The sequence below is a fragment of the Pseudorca crassidens genome, chromosome 19, assembly GCF_039906515.1.
Source record: "Pseudorca crassidens isolate mPseCra1 chromosome 19, mPseCra1.hap1, whole genome shotgun sequence".
Lineage (NCBI taxonomy): Eukaryota > Metazoa > Chordata > Mammalia > Artiodactyla > Delphinidae > Pseudorca > Pseudorca crassidens.
Window position 1 is genome coordinate 34,007,223 of NC_090314.1, and position 7,050 is coordinate 34,014,272.

The 7,050-nt window shown below is 40.6% G+C and overlaps 1 pseudogene; it reads right to left on the reverse strand.

Annotated features, from left to right (window-relative positions):
- Positions 1–3,451: 3,451 nt before the first annotated feature.
- On the reverse strand, positions 3,452–4,931 carry LOC137211807 (protein-L-histidine N-pros-methyltransferase pseudogene; annotated as a pseudogene).
- Between the last annotated feature and the right edge of the window lie 2,119 nt (positions 4,932–7,050).

Sequence of the window (7,050 nt, forward strand, 5' to 3'; positions counted from 1 at the left end):
CTCTTTTCTGCAGGAATATAACCTCTCCCTCTGCCTCCTTATGGGCCAACATTGATATATTTTCCAAAGTCTGGATTGTTTGCAATTAATACCACATGTAGGACCTTCTCACTGCATAGTCAAGGTTGAACCTCATCAGCCAAACATGGTCCAGTACATTTTTCTTTTTCCAGTTTCAGTTCTTCTAGTAAGTGATGAAAAACAAGTTTGAACATCCTTTATGTGGTCTCCTGGATCTGTTTGTGTTATAGTGCAAGACACAGCTTAAACAGGAACACACATCCCCGCAAAAACATATCTACATCCATATAGAGGTAAGTATTTCTGTCTATGCATTCCTAATCCCCCATAATAATTTTGCAGTGGTATAGCATGTGTTTGCCAGAAACAATGATTTACATGCCCCAGTACTGATAATATATTCAGCTTCTCAGTCTAAAATATCTGCGGTCAGAAAGGAGCTTTCTTTATAATTTTTCCCAAGGTAAGTGGGTGTTATTTTACATTTGTGCAACTGGAGAGCCCCATTGGGTAGGCTTCCTAACATAAAAGAAAAGAAACAGTCTAAAGGATTATTCATATCTTCTACCTTTATAGATACAGTAACTGCTTATCACCTTAAAATGTGTTTTCCTAGCTTCAACTAAATCCAGGTTTTAAAAAAACTATAGATATTTCTGTTAATGTTTTATCAAGTCACAATTCTAGAACGTTTCTTATAAATTCTTAGTTTGCAAGTAAATATATAAATATTTGGGACTCTAGTTACAGTTCCCACCTGACAATGTACTTTTTTTTTTTTAATTTATTTTATTTATTTATTTTTGGCTGCATTGGGTCTTCGCGGCTGCGTGCGGGCTTTCTCTAGTTGTGGCGAGCGGGGGCTACACTTAGTTGCAGTGCCCAGGTTTCTCTCATTGCGGTGGCTTCTCTTGTTGCCGAGCACGGGCTCTAAAGTACAGACCCAGTAGTTGTGGCATACGGGCTTAGTTGCTCCGCAGCATGTGGGATCCTCCCGAACCAGGGCTTGAACCCCGTACCCCCGCACTGGTAGGCGGATTCTTAACCATTGCGCCACCAGGGAAGCCCACTGACAGTGTACTGTTAAAGTTCTCTAATTGCCCTTAAGAGAATATAATTGCCTCTCCCCAGTCAAGGAGACTGTCTCTCAACCTCTGTGACTTTGAAATTCCACCAAAAATAGCCCCCTTTTGATATGAGCTGTATAAGGAAGGCTAGACCAAGCTATTTGCCCCCTGCCTCCAAGATGACTTGTAATTTGGTGTCCCTTCAAACTGATATTCTTTAGTTTCTCAACTATGATTTAAATAGGAGATTTAAAAGATTTTCTCAATTTAAAAAAAGAACAACAAAAAAGAATATATTTCTTTAGACGTTTATGCACCAATTTGTATGCAACTATTTGAATGCCAAAGCCATGCCCCGACCGACTCATGGTCTTTCCTGCAGAGCTTCAAGCACTTTTGAGCCTTTGTCTTAAGTAAAAGTAAGTACTTGTTTGGGGATGGTATAAAGTAATAGAGACTCTCACTAAGCATGATTTGCACTGTACCATGTTATTAAAGTGGTTTTCAAAGTTTACGACACTGTATTTAAAGACATCTATACCAACAGACTTCTGTTGGGTAATGCTTCAATAATAAAACAATCCCCCATATCTCAGTGGCTTAGCAAAATAGCCAAGGTTTACTTCTTGCTTACGTTACTTCTTGGCAGCTAGGGGTAGGCAGAGGCACTTCTCTGCGTATCTTATTCTGGAATCCGGAAATCTGGTATGGGTATGGTGGAAAGATGTGCTTTGAACAAGATGGGTTTTTGTTTAAATCTCCTATACCATTTACTACCTGTGTGATCTTGCATAACTCCCTTAACCTACTTAAGACTCTGTTTCTTCATCTATAAAATGGGGGATAATAATAATACTTCTGGGGTTGTTGTGAAGATTAAATGAAATAACATGTGGAAATCAACTAGTGGTAGAGTGCTCTGCACACAGGTTTTCAATAATTAATAGTCGTTCTTATTCAGGCTGTAAACACCTATGTGCTTGGATTTTCAATGTTTTTGGCTCAGATATCGGTCCACTTTACTCCTCTTTGGAAGAAGAAAGAAGTGAAACTCAAGTGAGTCTGTCTTGTGACTAATTTGATGTTGTGGATAGACAGCTTAGTAGAAAAGAAGGTTGGAGGTCTTGCCTAAATTGATTTTGTTTGTTTTTGTTTTTGAAATGGAAGATATGACCTATGCTGAAAAGAAGTTGAGACATCCTCTCCATGTATCACATAGAGAAACAAAAGTGCCCCTGGCCACACAGAATGCAGCCTCTAGTGCTATCCAAACATGTAGCTATTGGAAATGTGATGCAGCTCATTTGTCTTTCTATGTTTCTGAAGGATGTCTCCCTTGTGGAAAAGCTGACTGGATGATTAAAAACCTCCTGATCAATGTAATGCTTTTTTTTGTTGCTCGGGGTTTATCTATGTGTTCTTTTTTTTTTTTTTTTTTTTTGCGGTACACGGGCCTTTCGCTGTTGTGGCCCTTTCCTTTGCGGAGCACAGGCTCCGGACGCGCGGGCTCAGCGGCCATGGCTCACGGGCCCAGGCGCTCCACGGCATGCGGGATCCTCCCAGACCGGGGCACGAACCCGTGTCCCCTGCATCGGCAGGCGGACTCTCAACCACTGCGCCACCAGGGAAGCCCTACGTGTTCTTTTTTTAACCAACTAGTTGGAAATACATCTCAGGTTCCCCCTTGCTAATCTGGTGTGCTGAGCAGGAGCCTGTTCTTAGAAAAGTACAGACTTTGGAGCTAAAGAGATCTGAATTTGAATCCTGACACCTCTACTTACTAGTTGTATTACCTGGGGCATCTTCTTTTATTCATTGATTCGTCTATTTGTGTTTTCATTCTCATTCAGAACGTTTCTCGAGCACTCTCTCTATGCCACGGGTACAAACATAAAGCCACGTGACCCTGCTGAGGACAATTTGTCCTCGGTCTACCCCAGTAGCCTACAAACTTTCCTGACCACTCACACCATGTATAAAACATTTTTGAGCACAAGCCCTTCATATATGTACATTTTAATGTATTGTGTATGTGACTTCTACACAATCGTGCACATAATAAGACATTTGATTTTAAAATGTATAGTATTGTATCACATACCACCTGGGTGAATACACCCAATTTTAGGGGCTACTGGCCTAGTGGTAAGCTTATCTGAACCTCACTTTCTTCATCATTAAAATTGTGATGATAAAATCTGTTTCATGGTATTGTTGCTCATTCATTCACTTAACAAATTTCATTGAACACTCTCCAGTGCTAGATGCTGTCTGAGGGACTGGAGATAGAGTGTTAACTGTCCATTGTGTTTTTTACTAACGGGAAACTTCCATTGGGGGGGATATTATTATATTTACTTATGTTTTTTTTTTTTCATCTCCAAAAAAGTTTATTAGCATGATTAAAAACATTTTCTTGAATAATGATAGAATTTCTAAACATGAAAGAGTATCAGTGGCTATATCCTATAACCAATATTTGCAACTGGATGGACAGTTTTATTGCCAGTCTTCATTTTATTAAAAACAATCCATATTTATTGGTTCCATGTGAAGTCATGACTATTGCTTTGCCTGGGAATGAGTCCCTACTGCAATTAAGTATAAAAAATACCTTCCATAATCGGAGTGTGACCTGCATTACTGAGTAAAGAGTTAATAAAAATCCTCAAAGAGTTGGGTTTTTGTTTTTTAAAAACATTCCTTTTACACACTACAAAGAAATAATTAGTATTTTGGCTTTTTAAATTCCTACATGATATTTAGAATGGCAGTCCCCAAAGGTCCTCCCTTCGCATAATTGAGAACGCAGACCCTCTTCCGGAGCATACATTCTTGGGGTGGACTGTGAAAATTTCAAGCTCCACGTGTTTATACTGGTTTGAGAACAAAGACAGCGTCATCCAGAACGTAGTAGTCATTATACATGTCACCTTCACACAGGTATGGCAGTCTAGTGAAAGCTTCGATAACAAAACCAGCTTTTCTGAAAACTTCAGGCAGACTATTCACTTGTTCTTCCCAATTCTGTCCCTTGATTTCCAAAATTTCTGATGGTTTATCCCACTTGCCACCGTTTTCCACATAGGGATGAAAAGGTAAGACCAGAGCAAGGACGACCCTGCCTCTAGTTGGCTCCAAGACACTTCTGATATCTTTTAACAAAGTCAGGGGCTGATCACAGCGGTCCAGCAAATTCAAGCAGCTGATGACATCATACTGGAACCCTGTATTCTGCCATTCATTTATACCAAGTACTCTGTATTTCTTCTTCTGAAGCTGCCATATCATAGTTTCAGACAGCTCAGTGGCGTAAATTTCTTCAAAATGAGGGCTCATGATTTTTGTGACTTCTCCATCTCCAGCACTTAAATCAAGAAGTCTATGTGTTTTCCAGTCTGGATTAATTTTAAGCAGTCTCTGAAACTGATCTGGTGAAAAGACAAACATTGAGCCTCTTCCTAGCAACCCATTGATAGATGTTCTAGACATAAACAGGCTAAAAACAGATGACACAAAAGAGTGATATAATTGGATAAACAGCCAGCCCGATTTCTCAATGCTGTTGTTTAAGAAGATCTGTGTTCCTTGATCAAGGTAACTCTGAACAAAGACAGCCTGGAGTGATTCACATAATTTCTCTCTGTTGCACGCATACCACTGGTGGTTTTCCTTCCTGCCGCCCGCAGCGGCCGCCGCCGGCCCGCCGGGGCCGCTCGTCATGTTCACGTACAGGGAGCGGGTGAGCGGGCTCCGCAGGGTCCACATCCTCTGCGCCAGCCACACGGACGCCAGGCTCAAACACAGGCAGCCCGCGAGCAGTCTCATCGGGGGCCGCGGCCACTCGCTCGGATCACCGCCGGCGCCCGGGCAAGGAGGAGGACGCGCCACCGCCTCCAGCCGCCGCCGCCGCCGCCGCCGCCGCCGCCGCCGCCCAGGATCGAGCCATCGCGCCCAACTCGCCCATCCAGCCCCTTCAGGGCCGAGGCGGGGGGTCACTTATGTTTTAATTGATATTCAATTCAGCTGGCCTTCTGTATCTGCAGGTTCCATATCTGCGCATTCAACCAACAGCGGATTGAAAATACTTGAAAAAAAAAAATACCCAGAGAGTTTCAAAAAGCAAAACTTGAATTTGCTGTATGCTAACAACTAGTTACGTAGCATTTACATTGGATTTACAACTATTTACATAGTATTTACATTGTTTTAGGTATTATAAGTGATGGAATAAGATTATTTTAAGGCAAGAAAAATTACAAGAAAAATTAAACATAAAATTCTCTCTCTGCCTGTTTGAGCCACTATCCCACTCCCCTTTAGTATGCATTGTGCATCTTCATTATACATTAACTAGATCCCCTTAGAAGATGCCTACTCACCAAAAAAAAAGCAATTTCCTCCTGGTGCCCTCAAGGTAACTACTTAGGAGATAACGTTCCTGTCTCAATCCTGTAAGGTGTCACAATAACCCACTACTCACCTTGTTGGACTATGCAAACTATCAATATGTTACTTTGACGTACAACCCTTTGTCTCAAAAACTTATGTAACTGTGCCTTGACCTCCAACAGGAGGAACAGTCCTCAGAGCTTTCAGAAAGACTGTCTCCCAGGTTATAATCCTCAGGTGGCTTGAATGAAATTTTCCATTTCTCTCTTAGATTGACTATTGATTAATTTTTTGTTGACATAAGCAATCCAGAGATGATTAAAGTATATGGGAGGATGTGTTTAGATTATATGCAAATACTATGCCATTTTATATAAGGAATTGAGCATCCACAGATTTTGGTAGCCACAGGGAATCCTGGAAACAATCCCCTGCGGATACGGAGGGATGACTGTATATTAAAATGCTTAACTTTTTTTTTTTTTTTTTAATGCTTAACTTTTAAACACTAGTTTTTCTTAAACTTAAAAATCTTGATAATTATTAATCTAATCATACGTTGTATAAGTGTAAGATCCATTATTTTTACTTATTCTATGATTAATATTCAATTAATACCTACATTTAAAAAATTAAATCCTCAAACATTTAGCATATTATATAAGTAGTTCATCAAATTTTATTAAACATTTGAAGTACACATTTAATATATCTGATTCTATCAAACACTTCGAATTCTTAATATTAGTTCTACATTAGTCAGGGTTCAGTGCAGGAAACAGAAACACTCCAGGTGTTTTAAGCAGAAAGGGATTAAATACAGGAAGTTAGGTACTTACAAAATTGTTGGAAGAAATGGAGGAGTGGGCTCAAGGCGTACCTCTAGGTGTGACTCCCTGGGCATTGCAGAACTGACCTCTCAAGGATGCTGCTTCCTCTGCCACAATCAGGAAAGTGGAGATCAGGGGGCCAGAACCTGAACAGTTAAGCCAAAAAAAAAAAAAAAAAATCTTGGCACACTGCCTAAAATGCTATTCAGGGATCACGGAGCTGCAGTAGCCACTACCACAATTGCCTCGTCACTGAACTGTGCTTTCTGCCACTGCTGCAATTGCTTCTCAACACCGAAGAGGCTGGGGACTGGACACTGGCAACTCCAAATTTTACCAGCACTACACACAGCAAAGTGTCAGGAAGATGGACCTTGCCACACTCCTATCTTCTGACTTATTTGATCATTGTTACTCATGTGTATAATGTGATTCCTTTAAGTGAATTGAAACCTCCATGAGGAAAGATGTCATGATTTCTTTTTATTTTTCAGCCTGTAGCACAGGCACACAGAGTTTGTTCAGTAAACATACATCAATGCTTGAGTATTCAGTACTCAAGGTATTTGATACTGTCATTTTGATGCCTTGGTTTTGATTGATTATTCTAATCCCCCATACCCTGCAGCTCAACTTCCAGTGTGCCAACCATAAGCAACTGAGCATGCACAGTAAGTACTGTTGAAGAACTGGATCACTTCCATTGGCAATTTGTCAGAGACAACCATTGTAGACATTAT